The 15,979-nt window shown below is 35.9% G+C and overlaps 1 long non-coding RNA gene across 1 annotated transcript; it reads left to right on the top strand.

The window, feature by feature from the left end:
* The first annotated feature begins 7,977 nt into the window (after positions 1-7,977).
* On the top strand, positions 7,978-11,302 carry LOC107841211. Its single transcript, XR_001665390.2, has 2 exons — positions 7,978-8,572; positions 9,857-11,302. It is a non-coding gene; the product is annotated as an uncharacterized LOC107841211 (long non-coding RNA).
* The last annotated feature ends 4,677 nt before the right edge of the window (positions 11,303-15,979 follow it).

Genomic DNA, 15,979 nt, shown 5'->3' with positions numbered 1-15,979 from the left:
ATATATATATATATATATATATATATCTTAACCGTAATATAATTATACCCACTGTCTATGAGGAGAAGAAGTATGGCCAATGTTTGTAGTTGCATGACTCAGAGAATAATCTCATATTTATACACATAGGGACCTCGAATCTTTTAATATATACTAAGGTGACTTAAACACCGATCATATAATAATTTATGGGGGACTCAAATCTCCCTAATTATGAAATAAAAATAAGGAGGGCTCAAACCTCCTTAGTCACTTTTACCCCCACATTGGCAAACACGGTTTCTAGTATCAGTTACTTGGACCTCCACTTTTATGACTCAGTTACACAACCCTTATTCAACCTATCTTAAAACAAGCATCAAACATTACTATTTATTTAACTATATTTTGCATTAAGGCATACATTATTGGTATCAGCATACCAACTACACATGCAAGGTTACAACAAAATGCTAAAACAATTCCTATTAACTTAGAGAAAACAACTTCCTTTGTTCATTAATATATGATAGTGGTCACCGACTCACTTTGTTCATTAAACCATGTCATTATGTTTCAAATACCTCTATATATCTTGTAATAGTTAAAGACTACTTCAATTTACAAATTCCCACCTTTCTTATAACTTAAAAATAATTTCACACTATGGATTGGGGTCATAACCACTTCAAAAGTCACAAGTTTGAAAAAATCACAACTCTCTAGTGCATTCAAAATACCCATGCCCTGGCAAGTTCAAAACCATATTTAAAGCATTAATAATCACAATTAAATCATGGGAAAACATTATTCAACAATAAGCATTCAAAACTCACAACCCTTGTTTTCAAAATCAAAATAATTTTATGTGAACAACATTTTAATACATATGCTTTTATAAAATTAAAAATGAGGAAAGATTCACATACCATAAATAGTAAGATATATGGAGAGAAATCACCCTTGAAAGCCCTAATTGATCAACCTCTTGAAAATCCTAAGTGTTATTAGTCTTGAGGGATTTGAGAGTGTTGAAAAGTTACTTTGATGTGTTTATAAGGTATAATAATACCCTAAAGGGGTTATAAGATGTGGGTTTCAAGTTGGTTAAGAGGGGAAATATCCAAAATGCCCTCAACTTAAGAGATCAAAAAGTGTCATTTTTTACTATGGTCAACCCCTTAACTCGTAACCACTCCTTACGACTCATCACCATGAGTCGTGACCAAGGAAGTACCACCAAAACACCCTACAGTGTTATCCTTATGACTCATTGGCACTACTCATAATAGGAACCCATGACTTATAAGGTCCAATCATAATCAACACAAAACCTAATTTGGGGCTTACACTAGACACCCTACATTTACACCTAACGTCTCATAACATATTCATATGGATCTTAGGAAGCCACTCATACTAAGAGCCAAATCTAGCAAAAAACTTACTAGTTTGGTTATGACTCATTCTAATGACTCATAAGGACACCCTACGAATCATGGGATCTAGTCATAACTAGGAGTTTTCAAGGGACAAAATTTAGGATGTTTCATCTACCTAGTAATACTGATCCAAATCCAAAATAGGTAAATGTAGTCACCACTCGGAGTGGGCTTGTAATACCCCAAAGTTTCCCAATAAATTTTGTCCTATGAATGTCAAAAATTAGCTTCTAAATTGAATAATGTTTATTTCATAGGGAATTTTTAAGATTTTCACTTTTTTCATGTGGAAAATTCAATAAGCTTTTCATCGATATAAGATTCACCCAAATTCGATAACCGAGTAGGAAGTTATGACTATTTCAAGTTCCCATCGTAAAACAGGCCATATTAGTCAGTTGCACGTCGCGTCATAAGAGAAAATGACATTTTTAAAATTCCAGTAAGGGTCTGCGATAGTGGCGCGTCGTGCCAAACTTCCAGGTTGTAAACTAAGTGGAAACGGGATGGCTTCGCATCGCGCCATCCCCCAATTTTCTAGTTATCAAATTCCAGTGACACAATTCGATAGCGCCGCATCGCGTCAGGGGTCCAGTTCAGGAAATTTTTAGAAATTAAAAGATGCATCCAAGGGTTAAAAGGGTCATTTTCTCACCCCTATTTAAACCCAATAATACGTGATTCAGCCATTTTTCACTCAAAACATAGTATTTTTCTCAAGTTTCTCTCAAGAACAAGCTAGGATTTTTAATTGGGGATTTAAATTCAATACTCAAATTCAAGAGTCTCTCCATCAATCTGCGTAGAATCAAGAACTAAGGTATGCATAGTGTTGATTTATGGATCCCTTTTATCCATAAAGCTCAAGAACCCTATTTTAAATTATAAATCATGATATTTATGTTGTAGGTTGGTTGTAACCATGTTTATCTTGTTATATGATTTCCAAGTTGGAATATTTATGTGCTTTTCATGAAAATACATTAGCAAGTGAGTGAAATCCATGAATTGAGTTATTTATAATGTGTCAATTTGATGACTATGACTATGCCTAAAGGTACATGCAAGGTGTTTGATAAAATGCCTTGGAGGATAGAAATTATGCACTATAGTGAAACTATGATCCAAATAACAATGTACACTTTAACCTTAAGTTCAATATGACTTCCATGTTATTCTTATGTATTAAAATTGTCTGTTGGATTACTCATGAGTTAGCCTTATGAAATTATGCTATGTATACATGCTATCTTATTCATGTACCAAGCTATGATAATCAAATGCCCATGAAATATTTCCAATTATTGTATTATGGATTGTTGATGTCGGTCATGTATTCAACAATGTCATGCCTTGTCAGTTTCTTTCTATCGAGTTCTGGGGGTACTTGTACCCAACAATTTAGCTGTATGCCTAGAGCCAATGTCATGTTTTCAAGATACTCTCAGTTAAGCCATGTTCAGTAGAATTCAGTCAGACTCAAGACTCAAGAAAAATTAGTACATCTCAGTCAGTTATCAGATCTCAGTAATATTTCATCAGTCAACATAACTCAGTTTAGTCAATTCAGTTAATCATGTTCAGTTTCTATTCAGATGGGAGTAGAAATTAGCATCGAGCGAACCCAAGGATGGGAACTCACCTATTATATGAGGGTATGATTCTTAGAAGCAATCCTTGCATTCCAGAACTACGTAGCCAACATAGGTTGAGACATCATAGCTTGTTATATGAGGGTAGATGAGGTGGCTTAACCTGATATATGAGGGTTCCTACTGATCTCACTAGAGTTACCTGTTATATGAGGGTGACTCACAGATTATCCTTGCTAGTGGCACGGTATTGACACCCTTCCAATTGGGGTTACAGATTGGACCCCAACTCAGCCATAATAGCGTATTATGGCATGTCGGTTATATGACTACTACCCACAGTTTAAGTTACAGAATTTAGGACTGTCAGATATAGTCATTCAGTCTCAGTAATAAAACTCAGATAGTTCTACAAAATTCAGGACTGTCAGATACAGTCAACTTAGAACAGTACGGGACTCAGCTAGTTCCATCAGAAACTAGACTGTCAGATATAGTCGCTCAGTATCAGATATTTTAGTTATATAGTTATCAGTATCTTATGTTATCAATACTCAGACTCAGAAATCATGTTATTACTTATTCAGTTACAGTCTCTTGTTCATGCATACATTCTCACATTTATGTTATACAGTCAGCTAGTTCAGTTCATACATATGTACCCTTTGCATTCAGCCTACATCATAGTCATACCAGTACATTCAATCGTACTGACACATTTATGCTATGGTGTTTTATACCATATGTTCAGAAGCATGATCTCCGGAGCATCAGTAGCATTTCAGTCTCAGTAGTTAGAGTAGTAATGAGTCCTCGTCTTTTGAGGACATGATCATTTCTTTATTATCTCATTAATTAATTTATTAGTTAGAGTTAGTTGGGGAAATATCCCACCAACTCCTTATTCAGACAATCATATTTTAGAGGTTTTTCAGACTATAGTATGTTTAGAAAGTTTGGTTTTGGGTATTTATACCCCATTTCAGATGTTATGTTCTATGGTGATTTATCAGTTTTGAACCTTATGGCCTATTAATTCATGTTTCTTTATTTATACATTATATTATGTAGTGTTCAGGTATAGATTTTAGTCATGGGTTAGCTGATGGTCCTCTGGGGTCATGAGCACCGTATAGCATTTTGGGTACCAGATTCAGGGCGTTACAAGGGCTGCAGCTAAAAAAGTTAGAACCTAAGAAGGTGAATTATAAGGCTATTAATAGTGAAACAGCAAAGAATAAAGAAAAAGTTGCAGAAGACAAAACTGAATCAAGAAAACTAAGGAGAAAAGTGTGATACCACCTCTATCTTTCCCACAAAGGCTTCAGAAACACTAAAAGAAAACTTGTTACAAGAAGTTTATTGATGTGTTGAAGCAGGTTCACATTAACATGCCTCTCGTTGATGTTTTGCAGTATGTTCCAAAGTATGCAAAGTACATAAAGGACATTGTGGCCAATAAAAACCGCCTGACTGAATATACTACTATGGCACTTACTGAGGAGTGCACATCACGAATCCAGAATAGGTTACTCGCAAAGTTGAATGATCTAGAGAGCTTTACCATTTAGATTATAATCGTGCAATCAATAAGTGCTTGGGGTCTATGTGATGTTAGGGCGGTCATTAATCTTATGCCTACATCATTGTTTAGAAAGATGGGGCTAGGCAGCCCAAGACCCACCATAGTTGTTTTGCAATTAGCTGACCATTCACTTGCAAGACTATATAGAATTTTTAAAGATATATTGGTGCAAGTGGGGTCACTCATCTTCCTGGTGGATTTCATTATTCTTGATTTTAATGCTGATTCGTAAGTCCCATTTATTTTGGGATGTCACTTTTTATCAATCGGGCATTCGTTGATTGATGTAGCTGCAGGATAGTAGAACATACGTGCTTATGACAAATTTGAGTTGTTCTACATATACAAGGCAATGAAGTTGCCCGTAGTATAAAAAGAATTGCCAATTATCACAATCTTGGATCTTAAGTCTGACTTTTACCTAATTACTTCCAAGGATCCCTTGGAGCAAACATTGGTGGGATATAAACTCTTTGGTGATCCTGAAGCAGTTGAAATGGTATATCTTTTGAATATGGTATGTATTACTTCCAGAAAGACTAAATTTAAGCCGTTAAATAAACCAATTGGTCCTTCTCCCAAGGCATCTGTTGATGAAGTACCAAAGCTAGATCTCAAATCTCCACCCTCTTATCTAAAATATACTTTCCTTGACGAAAATAATACTTTGACTGTAATTTTGTCTATAGGTTTATAAGATGTGTAGGTAAAAGAGGCATTTCCAGTACTAAAGAGAATGAAGAAGTCAATCAGATGGCAAATGTTGGATATTCAAGGAATCAATCCTACCTTTTATATGCATAAAATATTTATGGAAGAAGGATATAAAGCAAGTGTGCAACATCAATGAAGACTGAATCTTGTGATGAAAGAAGTAGTCAGAAAATAATTCATTAAGTGGTTGATGTTGGGATAGTCTATCCCATCTCAAATAGTAAATGGGTTAGCCCTACGCAATGTGTTCCAAAGTAAGAAGGGATGACTATTATGACTAATGAGAATAATGAGTTAATTCCAAGTCATGTAGTGACTGGGTGGATGATCTATATAGATTAAATAAAGTTGAATGATTCCACTCGGAAGGATCACTATCACATTTCTTTCATTGATCAAATATTGGCTAGGTTGGTTGGAAAAGAATATTTCTTCTTTTTTGAAGGGTATTCAGGCTACAATCAGATAGCCATAGAGCTAGAAGGTTAGGAGAATATCACCTTCACCTGTCCTTATGGAACTTATGTATTCAGATGTATGCCCTTTTGTCTATGCAACACACCAGCGACTTTTCAGAGATGCATGATGACTATCTTCTATGATATGTTGGAGGATTTTCTTAAGGTATTTAAGGATGATTTTTCCATTTTTTGATAATTTATTTGATGTGTGCTTGCAGAACTTAGACATGGTCTTGGCTCAATGTGAAGAGACTAACCTCATATTAAATCAGGAAAAGTGTCACTCTTTGGTCAAGAAAGGTATAGTACTTGATCATAAGGTGTCACACAGAGGAATTGAGGTGGGCAGATCCAAAGTAAAGGTCATTGAGAAACTATCATATCTGGTGTCAGTGTAAGGTATGAGAAGCTTTCTCTAACATGCAGGGTTTTACAGATGGTTTATCAAAGACCTTTCAAAGATAGCAAGTCCCATGTGCAAGCTGCTAGAGAAAGAGATAATTTTTGACTTTGGTGTTGGGAGTCAGAAAGCATTTGAGAATTTAAAAAGAAGGTTAACTGAAGCACCCATTCTGATTGCCCCTAATTTGGCATTATCATTTGAGCTGATGTGTAATACAAAAGACAAGGTTTTTGGAGCAGTATTGGGGCAACGCAAAGATAAGGTATTTTATTCTATATACTATGCAAGTAAAACCTTAGATTTGGCCCAAGTCAATTATACAGTCACAGAGAAAGAGATGCTGGAACTTGCATATACATTTGACAAATTCAGATCATACTTGGTGGTCACAAAGGTAATTGTTCATATAGGTCATGCTACCATTCGATATTTGTCAAACAAGAAAAATTTGAAGACAAGGTTAATCAGGTAGATTCTTCTGCTCCAATAATTTGATTTAGAAGTTCATGATAGAAAGGGAGTTAAAAATCAAGTGGTTGACCATTTAGTGAGGTTTAAGAGTCATGCTCATGTTGCAGAGGTTCCTTGGTATACTGATATAGTGAATTTGTTGGCTAGTGATATGTATCCTCCGTATGCCACAATTCAAATTAAGAAGAAGTTGTTTCATGATTCCCGTGCATACCTGTGTGATGAGCCTTATCTATTCAAACAAGTTACGGATAGAATTGTGAGATGTATTTCAGAAGCTGAATCCAAATAGGCGTTGGAAAGTTGCCATTCATCACCTTATAGAGGTCATCATGGAGGTGAACGGACAGAAAAAAAGGTATTACAGTCTAGTTTTCTTGTCCTACATTATTCAGAGATGTTATAGCTTATGCCAGAGAATATGATCAATGCCAGATAATGGGAACTATCTCAAGGCGCCATGAAAAGCCCCTGAATAATATTCTTGAAGTTGAGATTTTTGATGTGTGAGGGATTGATTTCATGGGCCCGTTTCCACCATCGAATGGTAATCTGTATATTTTGGTGGCTGTAGATTATGTGACCAAGTGGGTAGAGGCTGTATCACTCCCCCCGAATGATGCTAGGGTGGTGATGAAATTTGTAAAAAATAATATATTTACTCATTTTGTCACACCCAGAGCAATTATTAGTGATGGAAGAATGCATTTTGTGAATTATTGGTTCAAGAACTTGTTAGCAAAGTACGAAGTCGGACACAAAGTGGCCGCTGCTATCATCCACAGATGAGTGGCCAAATGAACGATGAGTTTTACATACATGTGAACTCGATGTCAGGAGAAAAGAGGATTCTACGACCGAGTGAACTCGATGAGTTTTGCATACATGTGTATGAAAATGCGAAATTATATAAAGAAAAGACCAAAATATGGCATGATAAGCAAATTATGACTCGAGTCTTTGAGTCTAGTCAGCAAGTGTTGCTATTTCATTCAAGGATGAAACTATTTCTAGGCAAATTGAGGTCCAAATGGTCTGGACCCTTTGAGTTCTTGAAAATGACTCCTCATGGGGTTGTTGAACTTTGGTGTGAGGACAAAAGTGCTACGTTCTTAGTAAATAGGCAGAGATTCAAGCATTATTGGGCATATCATGTGAACAGGCACAAGACGTCCATCATATTTGAAGAAGAATGAAGTTGAGCTTGGTCGTGCCATGACATTAAATAAGGCGTTGCGCGGGAGGCAACCCACAAATGTAATGTAATAGCTTAGTTAATTGCTTTGTTATTTAAAAAAAAAAAAAAAGAAATTAAAAATACAAAAAGATGTGTCAAGCCACAACCAAAACTATGGCGCTAGATGGGAGGCAGCCCACTTTTTCTTACATGTTTTTATTGTTTTCGTTGAAAGTGCAGGCATGAGAAACTTTATGGCATAGGGAAAATCTAAAAGTGAGTAATTTTGTGTTTTGAGAGGTTATGAAGTATGTAAAAGATGTATTAAGTTGATGAAAAAGAAAGGCAAGAAAATGGGTGACAAAAATATCCCCAAAGACACAAAACAATGGCTATCCACGATAGCCCCGCGTCATGGACCCTATCCTCCGCGATAAGGTCCGTGTCGTGCTAAAGGAAAATTTTACGGAGGCCAATGCCATTAAGCCTTCACGATATCCTGGCGCCACGGAGTTTATTGTGGAGACCAAGCTCCGCAGCACGAAGGGGGTCTATTTCGAGAAATTTAATTAAAATGTCAGGTTTTGACCCGACCCTATCTCCTATAACCCAAAATTCACCCCTTTTAATCCCAACTCCTCTCATTTTCTCTAACACTAACGTATCACTCTCTCAAAAAATCCCCTTACCTCACACAAGTGTGTTATGCTGAGAATTCTCTCCTCTCCTCTCCATCTTTTTATTTTGGGTAAGCGCATCAAATTTTGTTAATTCTTCTTTACCTGAATTTAATAGTTGAATAGTCATCATCTTGAAATTGTGTGAATGGTTGAACGTTCAATGTTTTGTATGGGTTTTTGAGCGTACGGAGTTAGGGGTGCACAGCTGGACACCGTAATTTATGATACTATATGCTTAAACTTACTATGCTTTTATAGAATTGTGACACTGATTTGTACACCAACACATGACTGCACTCTGGTAATTTGTTCCTCATACTTTGGTTCTAGATTGCGCTTATTGTGTATATGTGTGTTGAGTTGTATTTCTAAAATAACTCTAAGTTGAGTTGCTAGAACTGAACCAGGGCATGATGTTTAGGCATAATTGGGTATAGTGAGTCATTTATGGCAATAAGGTGTTCACTTAAAGTTTGAGTAAAGGGGCATAACCTCACTTTTTATGTCTAATAGCGGTATCCTCACACTGATTAACTCCTTGATTTGGTGATGCGACAATGTGGATGTGAATTGAGAAAGGAAAGTGAAAGTCTAAGTACCTTCTTTTCATAACTTTGCACCTACAGTAGCAACTAAGAGTGGGGTGTACCTACAGTGGTTCCATTGCCAGAATAATGATTTTTGTGCTTATGGGCTCACAATGAAGGGTACATTTGTGAATGATATTTTTTGAACCTATTGAGTCAGGGATTAGGTACTCGTTGTGTTCATAGAGTTGTCATGTCAAAATAATGTGACTCATCCTTGAGTACTAGAGTGTGATATCCCTTGCCCAATTATTTGAATATCTTGTAATGGTGTGAAAGATATCTTTGGTGCATCAGTATGTTCCATGAATTATGGTTGCATAGGGAAGTGAACAAACACAAAGTTTAGTAGAGTGAATGCATTTTGAATAGTGTGTTAAGTTGTTGCTGTAGAATGTGGATGGAAAGCTCAACCTCTATGAGTCATGGTTGCAAATATACTATAATATATGTCATCATGCTTGTGTTATAAGCCAAACTAAAAGAAAAGACTGATCTGGCAATACTATGGTTTGTCAAATTCTATGGAAGTGAAGTGAAGTCTGAATAAAATAACACCCAAGAGGTTGAATGTGTGTACTATGGTGCTGTAAAAGTGAGATTCTAATGTTAAATAGGGGAAGTCTGAGTACCCTACTTTATAAATCTAAGCACCTATGCTAGCAATTAAGTGTAGGGTGTCCTTAACACCTTTCTACACTTAGTGTTTTCTAGTTCAAATAGATGCCCTTTCTAACTTATTTTGTTGCATGTTATGACTGACAGGTACTATGGACAATAGACAATAAAAGGGAAAGGATATTGCTGGAGCATCTGAGCTTTCCAAAAAGAGAAACAGAACAATTGTGCGGGAGCCAAGAGTTATTGTTGTACCACGCAGGCAAACACATAGATATAGGACCAAATAGGTGAAGGAGGCTGGCCAGAAATGGTATTCAAAGCACAATGAGATGAAGTACACCCCAGATGAGTTCATCAACCAAGAAAACTTACTAAGGAAATACCCCAACATGGTACAAAAACTAGAGCAACTGCAAATGAATTTTATCGTTGAGTAGCCCACGGAGTGCAACTTTTACCTCATCAGATAATTTTATGCTAATTGGGACCCCAGAGATCCTGATTCTGAAGTAAATATCAGTGGACAGGTAGTGACTTTCTTAGCCCATGTTTTGAATAAATTTCTAGGCATTCCCAAGGCAGATGCAGTCCTTCTGAGGTAGCTAAACATTACCTTACCATATGCAGACATTAGACATGTATGGAAATAGGTCTGTAGCTTGATGGGTTCATCACAGAGAGAGTGCCCTTCACCTGACATTCCCATATTCTCAAATGAACAAGGAGGCACTCATGTGGTTGATAATTATCTATCATTGCCTCATTTATAGTAAGCAGATGAAAGACGTTACTCATGATAGGTCTGCTTGGCTTATACTTTATGCAGGAGATATTGATATCAATGTGGGTGTTGTTATCCTGTCCAAAATTAAGAAGGTGCACTATCATCATGGGCGTAAATATGGTTTTGGTGGGTTGTTGACCAGGTTTCTGAGGGGTCAAGAGATTGAGGAGGAGGCACTATATTATAGGCCAGTAGTGAACATGCGCCCTATAGATATGACCAGGACTAAAGAACTAAACATGGCTCATGGTTCGGTGCTTACTATGCCTAGCATCAGGATCAGAATAATGAGATTACCCCCGTATGTATGGGCTACAGATGCTTTAGCTGAGAGTAGGGGGTAAACCAGCTATGAGGGAGGAGATTCATGCAGTATAGCTAGACTATCCACTTGGTCATCATGCCCGGACATTTCTGAGGGTAGAACCGGATTTTCTAGAGCTTGTTCATGATAATGTGCCCACAGATAAGGAGCGGCAGTTGAGAGATTCAAATATAGATTCAGAGGAAGAGGCAGTGGACCCAGATTTAGGAGTTGAGGCATACAGTCCAGATGTCGATGATGACATGTATGATTCTTAATCAGGGAGTGCTATACCATCTTATTACTTTGTTATGTTTGTAAGCACTGAGGACAGTGAAACATTTTTAGTGTGGGGTGGTGGTTCACATTCTTCGCACCTTTTATTTGCTACTCTATATTTTATGGATTTTTATTTTATTATTGTTGTTGATGTTGCTTCGATTGACATTCTAACTATTTGGTCTGTAATAGTTAGTAATTATGATATTTGTTGACTTGGTAATTCGTAGTGGTTTCTCTACTTTGCTTAGTCGTTACTTTTAGTTTGTAATTTTTTTAGTTAGTATTTGCTTATCTAAGTTTAGTTTAATTTTAGGAGTAAATTTTTTCCCCTTAAGGTAAATTTAATAAATCGCCATAGTTAGGTGCCTTCCACTATGATGGATGGATGACAACCGTCATAAGGGGATTAGTCTTAGAAAATAAATAAGTGAGAAGAATCCAACCACAACTCTAGGTCGAGGTACTTTGTGTTGATCCATTTGCCTACATGACGTGAAACACTTGTGTTAGAAAGAAGCATGTAAAACTTAATAAAGGCATGCTAGTTTTAGACACGTATTCTCAATTGTGTAACTCTCAGTTTGTTGACTTAATTAAGAATTTGTGCAATTACTAGATCGAGGGTCTATACGAATCCCACTTGAATCTAGCATGTACCAATTGTGAGTGAGATTGTCTAGTTATTCCACATGCATAGTGATTTTTAGAACTTGCTCGGTGTGTTTATGAATCAAAATAAAGGGTGTCGGATTTAGGAGATAATGTAGCCATTTTGTTGATATCCATGTTTCTGACCTCTTTTACCTACCTTTGAAATTATCCCTAGTGAGCCCTATTGTGCCTATAGCCTATTCTTTTTGGCAGCCTCACATGTAGCCTATACCTCTTCTTTATTGACCTTAATTTGATCCAAAGATCCTAGGCACTTTAGTGAAAAATTAATTGAGTAAGGAGTTGAAAGACAAGTAGAAAAAGAGTTACAGTGAAGCCCCAAAAATATTGCTATTGGTGTAAGAATTGAGGTATAATAAGGTTGGGAATTAGGTCATGAAAGAATAAAGAATGTTCAAGAAAAAAATTTGAATAATGTGTTGAAAAAGTAGACTCCCTTCCACAGTGTATTCGAATCACCTTAATGGGATGGGTCTAAAGCAAAAGAAAAAGGGAAGATAGATGAGGTGAAAATTGGTTATTAATTGATTGTTTGTAATGTTCTTGTGATGTATTAAATCTCTTAGAGAGATTAGCCACTATTTTTACCCTAATAGTTTCGACCCATCCCTTAGCTTACATTACACCCGTTTGAAGACCTATTTGATCCTTAATCATAACATTCGACTATTAGTAGAGTAGTACACTAAGGGCAAGTCTATGGTTCAACATATATCATGTGTGAATTCCTTGCGAGAGTGAGGAAAATTTGTTCTCTGTGTACCCATGCTTGTTACAGATTACAAAATGATGAGTGAATTGGGTAATCATTTTGTTATGATAAGGGTGCCTATGGAGGATAGTTAGGTGACCTGTAAGATTGCTTGATTGAATAATGTACATAAGTTTGCCAGCATGCTAGAGTTTACTTGTGAGGTTAGGGAGTTTGAAAATTGTAATCTTGTGCTTTCATATGCTAGAAGACATGTTTGAGGTGAAAAGTAATAAGTCATGTGTAGCCTATATGTGCCAAAAAAAAAGTGTCTTGTCCAGATTGTGGTATGAAGCCTATTTGTGTTATAATAATTCCCTGGGATTGTTCAAGGAAGAGCAAGATCCTAAGTGTGAGTGGTGATCTTAGGCATATTTATATGTCCAAGCGCCAACATTTATCTATATTTAAACTTGTTCTATGAGGGGCTAAAATCATATTCTCAATACTAGTGGACATGATTAGTGTTGCAGGGCTTGATTGGGGTGCAATTGTACGTGATTTGATGCATTAACAGGAAGCTATTGGGTCATGGAAGCATTTGGAGTGACTTGCTAAGCACGATGACACTAGAAAAAAGGTTCGGGCAGCATGGAACAAAGTGTGGATGTAAAAAAATATACAAGAAGTGAAAAGGAAAGAAAATGACAAGCCTACGCGCCATGAACCATAGTATCCGCGATGGCCTCCGCGGATTGGAGGTTGATTTATTCAGCAAGGCACATTCCATTGAAGGTCTGTGATGGACCCACACCACGAACCTTAGCCTCTATATTAGGCTCTATGGTATGGTGAATAATAATTTTGGGGCAGTTATGCCACAGTATAAAAGGAATACTTAAACACAATTTGAAACATCTTGCCATACGCATAGCAAAGTCAAAAAAAATAATTATGAGAGTTCTCTTAGGATTCTTTCAATTTTCATCTTTCAACATCGAATTTGGTATGATCGATTGTATTTTCTTGATGTTGATTTTGAACATGAGCGGCCAAAAACCTTTATTCTGGGGTTGAGGCTGAGAACATGATTATATTTTGATATCCTTAGAGTGGTTAACATTGATTTATTGCATGATTTATTCTTATTCTCTTGTTTCTACTCTTTTAATGAATGACCACCATTAGAATACATCTATAATCCCTTTGTCAACCCGGAAGGAGAATCATAGGGATAGATCGAAGATTTTAAGGAGCAAGTTCGTATTCTTCTACAGAACGAAGAATGTGAAGTAGCGGTTAGGATAGGAATATACCTAGAAGCCTTGTTTGGTTCAATTGCAAGAAAATAACTTAAAGCATCTAAATAGATTATTGCATCCCTGCTCAACGATGTAGTTACAATGTCCTTTTAGGCAAATATTAGAGGCTCAAAAGACCGTGATCATAATTTAAATCCTGCAAATCGATAATCCGATAATCAACATGACCACGATAAGGATAGAGACTTATAGGATAGTTAAGAGCGTCTCAACCATAGAATCTTCTCTCGTATTGCTTACAACCTAGCTTGCATTGCGATTTTCATACTTTATTATTCATTTAGTTGTTAAATTATTTTAACCCATTTTGATACTCTAAAACACTTGAATACATTATTGTCAAAACTGAAGTTAAGTAAATTACTAATCAAGTAGTTCTCGTGGGTACGATATTCGATTCTTTGAGTCACTATATTACTTATAAGAAATTTTTGAAAAATCTCTTTATTGATATTTAATGTACTATGTTATATTTAATTCAGCATTCTCTTAAAAATGGAAGTCTTTCACATATTTCTAGTTAGGTAATAAGGATTCTCCTAGCTGCTTAAAATAGTGTTGGTGCCCGCACAGTCCTTTTAGTTTGGATCATGATAGTGATGAAGCGAGACAAGTTGCAGATTAATTCAAGACTCATGTAATGATTAAAAAAAAAGAATCAATTTCTAGAAGTGAGCAAGATAAGTCAAATTAGTGAAAGAGAGAAGCGAAATTAATTAATATATTAAGGTTGATTATATGAGCATTTACACTCCTTAATTAGCTTCTGTAATTACACATATCCTCTGCTACTAAGCTCCTTAGCCAAAAATATAAGTCACAATACTATACACATTTTCCTTAGTTAAATCAAGCAATTGGTCAAACCTATTTATCCAAAAATTGTTTAAGCCAGTCAATAAAATGATCATGCTAGAACCACGGGACTCGAGGGATGCCACGCACCTTCCCCTCAATTAACAGATTTTTTTATCCGAATTTTTGATTCCCAAACTATTATTAAAAAGTCAATTTTATTTTAATTAGAGATCCAAAATAAGGTGACTTGGAACATTAAAATTCAATTTCAAGTGGGGACTCTATAAAATAAATAATTCCTTCTCAAAACATCATTTTATTTGGAAAACAAAATTATTTTAAAACTACTTTTTGAGTGGGGTAGGTAAAAATAGAGGTAGGACAAGCATGAGTTTTATTAGCCCTTTCAGTGAATTTTGAGTAGGATGTTAAATGTGCGGGTTGGGTTGAGATTGAAGATATTAAATGAGTTGAATTGGATATTAGATTGAAATTTACTTTGAGTTGAAATGATCTAAAAATCGGGTTTGGTCTAGACGCGCCCAATTTGACCGCTTAGTCTAAAAAATACTAACATATTGATATTTACCCCTTGTAAACCCAATTCAAGAAAACAAAGTTGAATGGAGTTGGGAATTTGGGTGGGTGGGTAGGGAGTGGGGATGGGAGGTGGGGGTGGACTAATAATATTATTTAAGAAATTTCATATTTTAAAAAAGTAAAACTCATGTTTTGGGAAGGGGTGTGGGGTTGGGGTCAGAGGGGGGGGGGGTTAGGATGGGGGTTAAGGTAAGAATTATTTTTTAAAAAAAGAAATTTATTTTTTAAAAAAAAAATTGGGGGAAGGGATATGTCTTGGGGGGGTGTAAGGGTGGGGTGTGGCTAGGAGGGTGATGGGGGTTGGGGTAAGAATATTTTTTTAAAAAAATTATTATTTTGAAACCCCTATTTTTGAGGTACAGATGTCTCGTAGAGTAAATGTAGAGTAAAAATGATAAATATGTTATAAATGTATTTACATTATTGTGAATGTCTATCAAGAATATAGATGAGATTTATCAATATCTATTTGATATCTATTAGGATATGAAATATTTATCTTTTAGAGAGAAACTAGGAGTAATTTCCCCTATAAATAGAAGGGTTTTCTTCATTGTAAAAACCTCATTAAGAGAATCACTCAAGAGAAATAAGAATTACTCTCTATTCTCTCTCTCCCATTCTTCTTTATTCTTTGTTATTTCATAATACATTATCAACACGAGTTTCTAATTAGGTTTGAGTTAATTAGGTCGTGGGACAAACTATCCCAAAATATTGACAGAGACAACTGCTGGCAAGGATAGTACTTTTCAAAATATAAGCATTTATTATAATGTATATTATATTATGTGTTTCAACCGTATTCTTCTTA

Source organism: Capsicum annuum, chromosome 1 (genome assembly GCF_002878395.1).
Source record: "Capsicum annuum cultivar UCD-10X-F1 chromosome 1, UCD10Xv1.1, whole genome shotgun sequence".
NCBI classification, from domain to species: Eukaryota; Viridiplantae; Streptophyta; class Magnoliopsida; order Solanales; family Solanaceae; genus Capsicum; species Capsicum annuum.
Note: the sequence above shows the minus strand (reverse complement) of the source record. Positions and strands in the feature narration are given on the sequence as shown.